General features: G+C 49.9%; 1 protein-coding gene across 1 annotated transcript in view; it reads right to left on the reverse strand.

Moving 5' to 3' along the window:
• Window positions 1-6154, reverse strand: part of PWWP2A (PWWP domain containing 2A) — a 113142-nt gene extending 106988 nt beyond the window's left edge. The window contains exon 1 of the mRNA XM_047780369.1: window positions 6081-6154. The gene's annotated coding sequence lies outside the window, so the exon portion shown is untranslated. The remainder of the gene's footprint in view (window positions 1-6080) is intronic.
• Window positions 6155-14172: the final 8018 nt, after the last annotated feature.

Here is a 14172-nt window from a genome sequence, read left to right on the forward strand (position 1 = left end):
GCTCTGTCTGGAGTGTGGCTGGATTTACTGGCCTTGATTTCTGGCCTCTTGGTCATAAGTTTGTGCAGAAAATGGACTCCAGACCTTCCTACCTGTGCCTCAATTTCCTCATCTGTAAAACGGGTAACAACATCTCATAGAGTTGTGAAGATTAAAAGGATATAAAATATGCAATTAATGTATAGAGCATTTAACATAGCCCTAGGTTCATGAGGATGCTTAATAAGATTAGTTGAATAAATACATAAATGGGAGTTCCCATTGTGGCTCAGTGGTTAATGAATACAACTAGGAACCATGAGGTTGCTGGTTTGATCCCTGGCCTTGCTCAGTGGGTTAAGGATCCAGTGTTGCTGTGAGCTATGGTGTAGGTCGCAGACACAGCTCAGATCCCGCATTGCTGTGGCTCTGGTGTAGGCCGGCAGCTACAGCTCAGATTAGACCCTAGCCTGGGAACCTCCATATGCCCTGGGAGTGGCCCTAGAAAAGGCAAAAAGACAATAAACAAACAAACAAACAAACAAATAAATAAATACATGCATGGATGATTTGGTGGGCTATGGCTGCTCAAAATTATTTGAGAACAAAGAATTGATTTAAAAACTCTTGGACCAGGAGTTCCCATCGTGGCAAAGTGGTTAACGAATCCGACTAGGAACCATGAGGTTGCAGGTTCGATCCCTGGCCTTGCTCAGAGGGTTAAGGATCTGGCGTTGCCATGAGCTGTGGTGTGGGTCGCAGACATGGCTCGGATCCCGAGTTGCTGTGGCTCTGGTGTAGGCCAGTGGCTACAGCTCCGATTCAATCCCTAGCCTGGGAACCTCCATATGCCGCGGGAGCGGCCCAAGAAATGGCAAAAAGACAAAAATAAATAAATAAATAAAATAAAATAAAATAAAAACTCTTAGACCAGAGTTCCCGTTGTGGCACAGCAGAAACGAACCCACTAGGATCCTTGAGGGTGCAGGTTCAATCTCTGGCCTGGCTCAGTGGGTCCAGGATCCAGCACTGCCATGAGCTATGGTGTATGTAGGCTGCAGACTAGGGGTGGATCTGGCACTGCTGTGGCTGTGGTATAGACTAGCAGCTTCAGCTCCAACTGGACCCCTAGCCTGGGAACATCCAAATGCCTCGGGTGCGGCCCCAAAAGCAAACAACAACAACAACAGCAACAACAACAGCAACAGCAACAACAACAACAACAACAACTCTTGGACCTTTTCCTTCCTTCAATATACAGGGCCAGGCGGGAGGGCCGGGGAGAAGTACAGTAATGCCGATGTGAACCTGGAAGAGACTCTGTAAGGGAAGGGATGGTCCCATTTTCCACCCTCACCCTAACGTGGAAATACACACCCACACAGCTCTAGGAGGCAAAACCTCTCCTAGATACTGAGTAACAAATAAACCTATACAACAGGGGGAATCTGAAGGCTCTTAGGGATGTTCTATGGGTGTAAAGTTTTGTGACATGGTTTTGAGAGGAAAGGAATGGCCAAGCCTTTCTGTGCTCTCTCAGTGGAGCTGGGGATCTTTCTGCAGGAAAGCCTTTCTTTCTTTCTTCCTTTCTTTCTTTTAATCTTTTTAGGGCCACACTTGCCACGTTGGGAAGTTCCCAGGCTAGGAGTCGAATTGGAGCTGCAGCTGCCTGCCTACACCACAGCCACAGCAACGCCAGATCCAAGCCAAGTCTGCGAGCTACATGGCAATGCCAGAACCCTAACCCAGTGAGCGAGGCCAAGGATCAAATCTGCATCCTCAGGGATATGAGTTCACAACGGGAACTCCAAGAAAGCACTTTTTAATCTAGGGAATAGAGAAAAGAGATCAAGGTAGAGATCAGAATTGAGTTCATTCACTCACTCACTCAATCATGTAATTCATTCAGCTAATTCAAAGGTTCTCAACCAGGGGTGATTTTGCCCCTGGTGAACATTTGTCCATGCCTGGAGACATTTTTGGGTGTCACAACTGGTGGGGAGGCGGAGGTGTGCTCTTGGCATTTAAGAGGGTAGAGGCCAGGGAAGCTGCTAAATATCCCCAAATACACAAGCTAATCCCCATATCAAAGAAAATTCCAGCTCAAAATGTCAATAGTGTGAAGGTGGAGAAATCCTGATCTAGTTAGTATTTACCGAGAACCTATTGTGTGCCTACTTGGAGATACTGGAAGGAAAGGAGACAGTCAGCTTTACTACCAGGGAGGGGAGACACACACCAAATGTATCAGGTGATGATATGTGTCATTAGGAAAATGTGAGCTATGCTGGGGTTGCAGCACAGGGAAGGGGCTTTGACTATTTCACTGCAAAGAGCTAGGGGACTGGAACTGCTAGGGCAAAGGCCCTAAAGGCTGCCAGGAATCTGGCTTCAGTTATTCTGAAAATACTTCTGAAGTGCCTCCTGTGTGTTAGGCACTGTCCTGGGTGCAGCATATAGATTGTAAGGAAATACAGACATGAATTCCTGCCCTCATCAACAGTGCAACCTCTGGCCCCTAAGAAGACTTTATAACAATGGGGGAAAGTGCTTGCTTTGGGCACTGAGAAGGTAGCACTGAACCAAATGTGGGAGCTGAAGAAGGGACCCCCCCAGGGAGAGGGGCCCTCTAGTGCAATGGCCCTGCAGCATACGGAAGGAATAGGGGATGGGCCGTGTGGGTGAGTGAATCAGCAGAAGATGAATCAAAGAGGGGTTAAGGGCTGAATGTTTGTGGCACCCCCCAATTCATATGTTGGGATCCTAACCCCAAAGTCCAAGTATTAGGAAGTGAGGCCTTTGGGAAGAGATAAGGTCACAAGGGCTTTCATGGGATTAGTGTCCCTATAAAGGAGGCTCCAGAGAGATCCCTGTCCCCCGTGGTGGCCCCGGTCTCCGACTTCCAGTTCCCAGAATTGTCTGCAAAATAAATTTCTGTGGTTTAGAAGCCACCCAGTCCATAGTACTTGGTTACAGCAGCCCTTACAGACTAAGAGGTCATGGGACCCTGATTATTGGGCCTCGTGGGCCACTGTAGGGACGGTTACTCAGAGGGAAGTGGCAGGAACGACAGGGTTCTGAAGAGAGGCATGACCTGACCTGTCTGTGGAAAATAGACTGCAGGATCTCCAGGAAAAAGCAGGGAGACAAACCAGTGAAAGGATGTTGTGATCATCGTGTGTTCAGGGCTCAGACTTACATGCGGGAGACTCAGGGGAATGAGTGCTTTAGGAACATGTTCTCAGGCGACAAGGACTCCTGAGAGGCTGGTTGTGGTCATGGACGGGGGAGAGGAATCGGAGATGGCACTTTGAGCAAGTGTGGCTGCAAAGGGGAAGAGTGGGGAAGCAGGCCTGGGAAGACGTGGAGAGAATCCCACCCGTGGGAAAACAGCAGAAAGTCACTACCATGCGTGCACGCTGGCTTTGCAATGACTACCAGACAGCCTCGTGGAGAAATCGGACCTAAAGAAATACACCTGGGCATGACGCTATTACACGTGTTTTTAAAGTCAAGGTGCGGAGTTCCCATCGTGGCGCAGTGGTTAACGAATCTGACTAGGAACCATGAGGTTGCGGGTTCGGTCCCTGCCCTTGCTCAGTGGGTTAAGGGTCCAGCGTTGCCGTGAGCTGTGGTGTAGGTGGCAAACGCGGCTCGGATCCCGCGTTGCTGTGGCTCTGGCGTAGGCCGGTGGCTATAGCTCCGATTCGACCCCTAGCCTGGGAACCTCCATATGCCGCGGGAGCGGTCCAAGAAATGGCAAAAAGACAAAATAAATAAATAAATAAATAATAATAAATAAAGTCAAGGTGCATAGGAAGAGACCTAGGAGAACATCAGTATTAAAAAGAAGGGGTGCAAGAATCACATGGTGGTGGGGAAAGTGCGTTCCATTGTGATGCCAAGCAGAGGAGGAGCCTGTTTTGGAGACTGAGAAGGAGCGGCCAGGGAGGGAGGAAGAAAACCAGGACATATGGGAGAAGGATAAAAGCTTTTCAAGAAAGCAAGAGGAAGTAATACACACAAAACTGATGCTAGTGAGTGAGTCTGCGGAGGGACACCTGGTATTAAGGGACAGGGCTAGAAGGAAGGGGGACTAAGAGGGACAGTAGGCTGGAGGCCCAAATGCCATTGAGGAGATGCTGCAGCAAAGAGTAAGAAAAGGAGGGGGAGGAGGTGCTGGTCAAAGGGAGTGAGAAGCCCTGAAACTGGGACTCTGACACTGGAGGAGGTGTGATGCTGGTGTCAGAAGTCAAGGATAGGACTAAGGGAGGAAGTGGTGGGGTCGGGGGGTGGGGGGGCTTGAGGATGAAGTAATGGTGACAGTGTAAGCAGAAAGAAAGAAGAGCAGGAATGACTTTCTTTTCCACATGCCATTTCCCCGGCCAGGGATGGAACCCATACCACGGGAGTAACCCAAATCGCTGCAGTGACAACGCTGGATCCTTAACCTGCTGAGCCATAAGGGAACTCCAGGCATGGCTTTCTTGACGGAATAGAAGCCATGTCTGGCCCAAGCCACTGTGATCTCCGCTCGGCCACAATGCTTGCCCTTGAACAGGTCTCAGTAATCAGTCATCTTAAGGAAAGTAAGAGAATGCAGGAACAAAGGAAAAGCAGTCAAGAAACAAGAGTTTGGAGATAAAACAGAGTCACAGTTCCTCCTCAAGGGATACCCAGGACAATCTAACACAGTCTTTGTGTTCTGCGGGCCCCCACCCAGGTGGAGGATGGAATATTGACCCGCCTGGCTTCAATCAACTAAAGCTTAGACTCTGTCCACCATGGCCCCAGCTCCAGCATATATTCATGAATATGCATATAACCTTAGCTTAAAACTTCCCCAAGTTTGCTGTTGAGGAGATACTGTTTTAGAAACAATCCCTGGTAGTCTTCTAACTTCCTGCAAATAATAAATCCTTCCTTCCCCCTCTCCCCCTTCTCTGGCTCCGTTGTATCTTTTGGCTTGACACCCACAGAGACCAACTCAGTTTTCAGGTAGTAACAGGATTAAAGGAGATGATATCTGACAAATGAGAGCCTCCTCTAAGAAACCTGTAGGAGAGAGTAACAAGAGGAATTGTCTGTCTGGACTGGAAGTAATGTGGAAGGAGGGGTAGAAGGAACGAGTTGCAAAACTCCACAGGAGCAAGCAAGAGAGTGTTTAGACCCAGATCTAGAGTCAGGGGAAGATACAGGGCCCTGAGGTGATGGGGTCGGGCAGGTTTCAAGCCAGAAAGAGGAGGGAGTTCCCAGAGTGGCGTAGCAGAAAAAATCTGACGAGGAACCATGAGTTTGCGGTTTGGATCCCTGGCCTTGCTCAGCTGCCAGTAAAGGATCTGGCATTGCCGTGAGCTGTGCTGTAGGTCCAGACACGGCTGGGATCTGGCATTGCTGTGGCTGTGGTGTAGGCCTGCATTCGACCCCTAGCCTGGGAAACTCCATATGCCGTAAGTGCGGGCCTAAAAAGCAAAAAAAAAAAAAAAAAAAAAGGCAGGAAGAGGAAGGGACTGCGCAGAGAGAAGAGGCTGAGAATCCAGCAGAGCTCTGATGAGGACTGCTGGCGTCTGGAGACACCACGGAGGAGCGCGGGGAAGAGGGGGTACTGGGTCCGCCTAGGAGTTGTACTGACGCTTGTGGGAACCAGGGTCCAGGTGATGGAGGATGGACGTCGTGAGACGCTCAGGCTTCTTGGAACATAGTTACTCTCGGAACACCTATTCTGAGCCACACCTTTAATCAATGTTTGCTATTGCTTTCATTATTTCTCTGGGCTGCCAGAGGAAAGAGCTTCTGAATTCCTCCGGGCGGCCCTCCCAGTTCACCCAGGAGGGAAACCGGCTGGGGCGGGTGGGTCTCGGATTCCAGCCGGGCGGTGAGAGCCACCGCACACCCCTCAGCTGCCCTCCGGAAGCTCCTCCGGATTCCTTATCAGCCAGGAGCTCCCCAACCGAGCGCCGATCCCATGCTGCTTTCAGAGCCCCAGGGAGCTGGGTGTGTCTTCCACGCTTTTGCAAAATCGGAAGAAAAAAAAAAGGGGGGGGGGGAGCCCGGGCGAATCTCGGGTCCCAGCCAGCGAGCTGGCTGTGCACTGGACTCACCTTCAGAACTAGGCGGCGCAGTAGGAGCCAAAGCCACGCGCTGCTCCCAGCGGGGAGCGGGAACCAGGCGGAGGCCCCGGGCGCAGGCACCTCCCCTTTCCCCGGGGAGGAGCCTCCACCGTCCCCAACTGCAGCCACTCTCCCGGCCCCCAACTGAACCTCGGGAGCGAGGCAGCTCCCAACCCAGCGGTTAGCTGCGTGCTGGGTGGCCTTGGGCAAGTTGCCTCCAGCCTCTGGGCCTTAGCTTTTGTCTTCTAAAAAGATGACACTAGACTCGACTTCTCCAAAATCCCTCCAGGTTAAAGCCGACCCTGCAATGACCTCCCTTCCCTGGATCTGAAATTCTTCCCTCTCCATAGCCTTCAGGCGCAGTCTGGGTTATCGCAGATGGTATTTGTCCATTCTGCATCCTTGGGGGCAAAACTATTGCAGTACAGCTGTGCTTCCCAGCGGAGGTCTGCATGCTTTTTCTATGAAGGGCCAGATAATAAGCATTTTAGGCTTTCTAGGCCATACGCTCCCTGTCATAACTATTCAACTCTGCCTTTGTAGCAAAAGCAGCTGTGGACCATGGTAAACTAATGAGCCAGGCTGTGTTCCCATAAGGCTTTGTTCATGGCAGCTGATTTGAATTCTTCTAATTCTCAGGCATCGAGGAATTTTTATTCTTTAAATACTTTTCTCTTTCACTTAAAAACACAGAAAGCATTCCCAGACTAGCAGGCTGCACTAAATCAGGCCTCTTGGCCTCAGGCAACACTTTTTTGGGGTTGGTACCCTCACTTCTCCAGTGCTGTTTCCTCATCTGCAAAATCCTGACAAATGGCAGCATGTTTGTGGGGATGAAGTCAGGCCACAAACGAAGCAGCTGCATAACTGATGTCATTCTCCATGTTGTAGCTGTACGTGTCCCTGATGGAAGACAGTGACTTAGAGAGGTCAGGATGGTGTCTTGCTGGGTCCTGCACTCCCCCCATCTCCCGAGTGCTTGCCATGTAACAAGCACTGTGTGAGCGGCTCAATGTGCAAATCTCATTGAATCATTTCATGCCTAGGAGATAGAAATTGGAGGCAGATAGGATGGGGGAGAAGGAGAACCAGGCATGGCTTTCATGACAGAAGAGGCGCCATTTTTGGCGTAAGTCATTATATGATCTAAGCCTGGTCACAAAGTGTGCCCTAGAAGGAGTCTCCGTAATGAATGATAGTGATGTTCCCCCTGTGGCTCGGCTGGTTAAGAACCTGACATAGTCTCCAGGAGGATGCAGGTTTGATCCTTGGCCTCACTCTGTGGGTTAAGGATCTGATGTTGCTGTGAGCTGCAGCTTATGTTACAGATACAGCTCAGATACAGTGTTGCTGTGACTGTGGGCATAGCAGCAGCTGCAGGTTTAATTTGACTCCCAGCCTGGGAACTTTCATTTGCTGCAGGTGTGGCCTTAAAAAGGAAAAGAAAATTAATGATTATAAGTGAGGGAATGCAGGAACAAAGGGAAAGCAGTCAAGAAGCAACAGTTTAGTGATAAGGCACAGTCCTAGTTCCTCAAAGGATACACTAACAATCTTTGAGTCCTGCAGGAACCAAGGCCTCCACCCAGTTGAAAGGGAATGGTAAGGCTGACTTGAATCAACTAAAGCTTGGATGCCTAAGCCCCTTCCTCAATATCCACTCACATCTTGGTTTAAAACCCCCATTTTTGCTGCTGGGGAGATACTGCTTTGGGAAAAATCCCCAGTATTCTCCTTACTTGCTGCAAGTAATAAAACCTCCCATTCTTCAACTTTGTTGTGTCTTTTGGCTCCACACTCCCCAAGTAGCCAGCCCAGTTTGAGGATACCAAAATGACATATTCCTACTTTACAGGTAAGGAGACTGAGGCTCAGAGCCCAGATTTGAACTGGGTGTTAGGTCTGCCTCCAGAACCCCTTTCTTTGTTTTCCTCTGAATAAACTTAGAGCAGCTCAGTCTGGCAATGTGACTTCAGGCAGAGCACTTTGTTTTTCTAGACATCTGTAAACACTTTGCTCAAGAAACAAGAATTAATACCCTCTACGTGCAGATGTCATTTTGTCCCCATTTTTTAGAAGAGAAAACTAAAGGCTCAAGAGGTTGAAAATTGAATTCTGGACCTGTATGATCCTAAACTGAGCTCTTTTGACGAACAGCTTCCATGTAACTGGTTACATAGCCCACAAACCTAGGAGCCCTCTAGGTCTCCTCCATCCCTTACCTTAGGTCCAGTATGTTGGCAAGTTTTTGCTTTTTTTTTTTTTTCCTTTTCCACACCCATGGCATATGGAAGTTCCCAGTCCAGGGATCAAATCTGAGCCAGAGCTGTTACCTAGATCATAGCTGCAGCAATGCTGCATCCTTAATCCACTGCACAGGGCCCACTCTGCTGGGCCAGGCATTGAACCAGCACCTCCAAAGAGGCAAGCCGGATCATTAACTCGATGTACCACAGTGGGAACTAGCAGCAAATTGTTTTGATCCATCCTTGAAAATACATCCTGAATCTGTCATTTCGGGGAGGGAGAAGAGCTGCTCTGGGGCTACTGTAGTCTTTTTAAAATGTAGGTCAGATCTTACCATAACCCTGCTTAGATCCTTGGAAACTTTCCTGGCTGACATGGAATAAAATCCCTAAACTTACCTTGCCTTCAGGGCACTGTCCCATCTAGCCCATCTCTCTGTCTGTCCCCTGCTCATGGCTGCATTTCCTTTGCTCCAGCCTCAGTGGCTTCCTCTCTGACTCACCAGGGTCCCCTGTCCTCACCTGAGCTCTTGCCCTTCCTGCAGGTCTTCAAATGAGAGATGGGAATGATGCCTCCCTAGCCAGGCTTCCCTGGCCACCCCTCCCCCCACTCATCACAAGCCCTGTTTCCTCCTCTGTCCAGAAGTTACCGCAACCTGACACCCTCCACACACTGTGTCTCCCGCAGTGGAATGTAAACTCCATTCCAGCAGGAACCATGTTTGCTTGTTCTCTCTCTCTTTTTTCTCTTTTCTTTTTTGACCACCCTGCCACATATGGAGTTACCGGGTCAGGGATCAGAGCTGAGTCGCAGTTGCAACCTATGCTGCAGCTGCAGCAGCACCAGATCCTTTAATCCACTGTGCCGGGCGGGGGATTGAACCTGCGTCCTGGCGCTGCAGAGATACCGCTGATCCCATTGTGCCATAGCAGGAACCCTTGCTCATTCTCTTAAATCCCCAGTGCTTCAGCCAGGTCTGATGCACAGTAGGTGCCAGAGAGTAGGTGCTCTACAGTATGTGGTGAGCTAATGACTCATTGTGCCTGGATCTCTAGCCTTTCTGTGGGAGATCATGAACTTGCTGCAGAACCGCTGGACAGACATTGAGTCCTACCATATGCCTGGCCCTGTGCCAGCCAGTGAAGCACAGCCACAAAGACATGCCCAATCCCAACGCCCTGGGCAGAGACAGGTGCTCACACAGTAAGGCCAGACAAGGTGGGCCCAGGTTCTCCTGAAAACCGTCTGAGCACAAAGGTAGTGGGTGATGATGCCAAGTGGCTCCTGAATCCTAAAGGAAATCCCATCCTCTCTGTCCCAGAGCTGGGCCTCTCACCGCAAATGCCTCCTGCCTGAACCACCCTCCTCCCCTGCACCCAAACCTTCCCTGGCTTTGATCCCTCAAGAACCATCTTCATGGTGTAGCTTTAGTTGAGCCGAGTCCTAGCACTTATCACTTTTCAGGGTCTGCCGGTTTCCCTGTCTGTACCTGCCTCCCACCCCCACCCCACGGGGCTATTTTTTCCAAGGAACTGGGACTTTGATCAGCACTCAGTGCAGTGCTAAGCACAAAACAGGAGCTCGAAAAACATCTGTTTCCTGAATGAACAAATACACAGATCTTCTGAGAAGTTAGAATTTCATCTGAGGCCAGGACAAGAGCCTTTCTGCATAAGCCATAGCCCATTCTCTGTGTTGGCCACTGGCCTGGCCTGGCCACCCCCATCCCTCTAGGGACTCTGGTGTCAAGCCCGAAAGTGACTCCTTTCCTTTTCACTTTTCACTTTTTTTTAACTAGTCCACGATGGTACACATTTCTTTTTTTCTTTTCTTTTCTTTTCAGTCTTTTTTTCATCTTTTTTTAGGGCTGTACTGACGGCATATGAAGGTTCCCAGGCTAGGGGTCGAATCAGAGCTATGGCTACCAGCCTCTGCCATAGCCACAGCCACGCCAAATTCAAGCCATCTCTGCGATCTACACCACAGCTCATGGCAACGCCAGATCCTTAACCCACTGAGCACGGCCAAGGATTGAACATGCATCCTCATGGATGCTAGTCAGATTCGTTTCTGCTGAGCCACAACAGGAACTCCTGGTACACATTGCAAGAAGTACGAAGGAGGAGTTCCCTTTATGGCTCAGCAGTTAACAAGCCTGACTAGGATTCATGAGTGATGCCAGAAAGATGGTGCCAGAAAGATGGTACCAGAATTCGGGTACTTGTTCACGGTGGTTGAAGAATGAACTCCGCGTACACACAGGCAGCAAGCAAGTACAGTTTTTATTAAAGGCAAGCAGATAGCTCCCAGGGTTACTGGGAGGGGGGAGAAGAGCCCCCTTTCTCTATTGTCCTTTAGGGATTTTTTTATTCCTTAAAGTTGGGGGTGGTACCAACGTGGGGTCCAGAGAGATGTGGTTTTCTTCCACTGGCCTGGCTCAGTTACCTATATCAATACTTGTCCAGTAGGGTCCTAGGGGTGGAAGTGTCCTGTAAGTTCCACGGTTTCTTTGCCCTTTTCTTCCCGTAAACACAGGGGATTAGAGATTAATGTCCTTCTGGGTGTAGGTACACTCCCTACAGTAAACAAGACCCGTGGGCATGTTACTCCCTGGAGCCCTTAAGCCACAAATGTTAATCATATCAAAAAATGCATCGAAGCCCATGCTCCTTCACTGACTACCTGAGTTAATATTCTGCCTCACGAGGACACAGGTTCAATCCCTGGCCTTGGTCAGTGGATTAAGGATCCAGTGTTGCCGCGAGCTGTGGCGTAGGTCACAGATGCGGCTCGGATCTGGCGTAGCTGTGGCTGTGGTGTAGGCCAGTGGTTGCAGCTCCAATTTGACCCCTAGCCTGGGACCTTCCATATGCCAAATGTGCGACCCAAAAAAAAAAAAAAAAAAGAAAAAAAAAGAGGTACTAAAGAGTATGTGCGGATATTTCTTTCTCCCCCTGTTTCTTCCACAGAAGTAGCCGCTGCTACTGCTTCCCCTCTTTCTTATGGTACCTGCCCCAGGGATGCCTGCAGCTGTATTTCCAGGCCTCTTTTTTTTTTTCATTTGTTTTCTTTGGTCTTTTTAGGGCCGCACCCATGTGATATGGAGGTTCCCAGGCTAGGGGTCCAAATCAGAGCTATAGCCACCCGCCTATGCCATAGCCACAGCAATGCCGGATCTGAACCATTTCTGTGACCTATACCACAGCTCACGGCAACACTGGATCCTTAACCCACTGACCAAGGCCAGAGATCAAACCCACTTCCTTATGGATGTTAGTCGGGTTCATTAACCACCGAGCCTCAATGGGAACTCCTACAGGTCTCTTGAACCACAGGGAATACGCCTGCTGGAAGGAAGAGCGTCAGCTCTAGCATGAGTGGCCTCACTCCACCACAGAGTCGAGGCAGAGATGATGGATGGGGTGAAGGCAGAAGGCTAGAATATTCCCAGGCTCCAGGGCAGCAGGAGAACCCCTTTCAAAGAGAACAAAGAGTGCCTGCTGTCCCCCATTCCAGGGTCTTTGCTGGGCCTCCTGGAATCTCTTTCCTGAGATGCTGCAAGGCTTGACAAAGGATGCGGAGAGGCCCAGGCACTCTGAGGGAGAAATTATCCACCAGAGTGGGACTGGAGAAAGGGAATCCCCAACCTGGCTCCTTCTGCCAGTTCCATTTCCAAACCTTCCCCAAGAAGGCCCTCTCTGCCCAAAAACATGAATCCAGGCAATACTATGTTAAGATGAATCTTATGAGGAACAAGAAGGTAAACCTGGTGGGTTCTGAGGAAGACTAGTTCCCTAATCCTGGGTCTTTCTGGCATGCATATGAGCCTCAAGTTTTGTTAATCTGTTTTGGCTGCACCCATGGCATGCAGAAGTTCCCAGACCAGGGACTGAATTCCAGCCACTACAGTGACAAGGCTGAGTCCTTGCCACTTGGCCACCAGGGACCTCTCTTTTTTAATGTGGGGATGACAGCTCCATTTTTGAGTCATCAATGAATTGAAAAGAGTGGGGAGGGTTCAATTTCCTATTTCCCACCAGAGGACAGAGGCAGCAGATATCCTATATATTTTTTTCTTTTTTTGTCTTTTGTCTTTTTTGTTGTTGTTGTTGTTGCTATTTCTTGGGCCGCACCCGCGGCATATGGAAGTTCCCAGGCTAGGGGTCGAATCAGAGCTGTAGCCACCAGCCTACGCCAGAGCCACAGCAACGCGGGATCCGAGCCACGTCTGCAACCTACACCACAGCTCACGGCAACGCCAGATCCTTAACCCACTGAGCAAGGGCAGGGACCGAACCCGCAACCTCATGGTTCCTAGTCAGATTCGTTAACCACTGCGCCACGACGGAACTCCAGATATCCTATATTCACAGCCCCGCCACACCCCTGATGGCCCCAGACCTCATTAACTATGGGACCTTGTCTGCTAAATAATGCATGTTTGCACCCAAAGATGAAAACCATTTGTCACTCCTGCCCTAAATGTAGCTCTGCCTTAGCCCTACTAGCCCACGAGGTAGACCATGGGAATGGCATCCCCTGGAGTTTTGCAGTGCACAACTTGTGCATCCCTCCATGAGGGCCCTTCCAAGGTGAGAGATAGCTCTGGAGGAACCAAGAGGAGGATAGAGTAGGGGGTAGCGATGGGGGGCTTTGATACTGTGACTGAGCAGGGCCCTGTTAGTCTCCTGGGCACACAAGGCTCTCTGTGTCCTCCACTTCTTGTTTTTAGGGAATAAGCTTCAGCCTCTACGACCTTCCCTGAGTTCCAAAGGGCAGTTGCTAATGGAGGAAGGGTGGGGATGCAAAGACCGGAGAGGAGCAATTAAGAGACAATAGTGCAGCCTTGGGGCAGGGTCCTGGTTCCTCCTCAAGGAATATACATAACAATATCTCAGCCTTTCTGCAGAACTAAAACCCCCAACAAATAGAAGAACTACTCGATGACACATTCTTCATTCCGGGAGGAAGGAGGACCACCAGAACCAGTCCTGGGGGCCACTAAACACCAGCTTAGAAAGACAATGGCAAGCTTGCCACAGGCCCTACTTTCCACTCCCCAAACTATAAAGCCACCTCCTAAACCCTTCCAAAGTGGGCACAGTCTTTAGGGCATTACCCTGTTGTAGCCCCCTTTGCCTGGCAAAGCAATAGCTATCTTTTTCTCCTCCCCCCAAAACTCTGTCTTTGCTTTCTATCTGGCATCTGCAGATGGAAGCCAGGTTTTGGCAGTAATACTCTCCCACTGCCCAGGGAGTACTCCTTTCTCTCTTACACATTGGACTTATTAGTAAGGACCTCAGTGGAACAAAGCATCCATTGCTAATAACAACGACACATCTTGTGAAGTCCTGTCACAAGAGGGGGGCCGTTGAAGTCACAGACCTTGGAGCCTCTCACTGCCTGTGTGACCTTGGGCAGATGACACCACCTGTCTCCCCATGTGACTGAGAGAGAGAGAGAGAAGGCAGGTGCAGTGCAGTCATAGAGGGACCACCTGGTAAATGGCAGTGTGATGACAATGGAATTGCAATCGAGAGGACAGTCGTTTCCAGACTCTCTGAACCTCAGCACTGTTGACATCTGGGGCCAGATCATTATTTTGTTGTGAGGGCCATCCTGTGCCTCGAAGGATATTTAGCAGCATCCTTGGCCTCCATCCACTAAAGTCTGCCCCCTCCACCAATTATGATAACCAAACATGTTTCCAGATAAGGAGACTAAATCGCCTCCAGTTGAGAACCATGCTGCTGGAGCCGAGAGGGTGGCATGGTGGCAGCGGAAGCAGGAGGTGGGATGTGAAAGGCAGCAAAGGCTGCCTCCCTCTTCTTGCAAA

Source organism: Phacochoerus africanus, chromosome 1 (genome assembly GCF_016906955.1).
Source record: "Phacochoerus africanus isolate WHEZ1 chromosome 1, ROS_Pafr_v1, whole genome shotgun sequence".
In the NCBI taxonomy this organism is placed as follows: domain Eukaryota; kingdom Metazoa; phylum Chordata; class Mammalia; order Artiodactyla; family Suidae; genus Phacochoerus; species Phacochoerus africanus.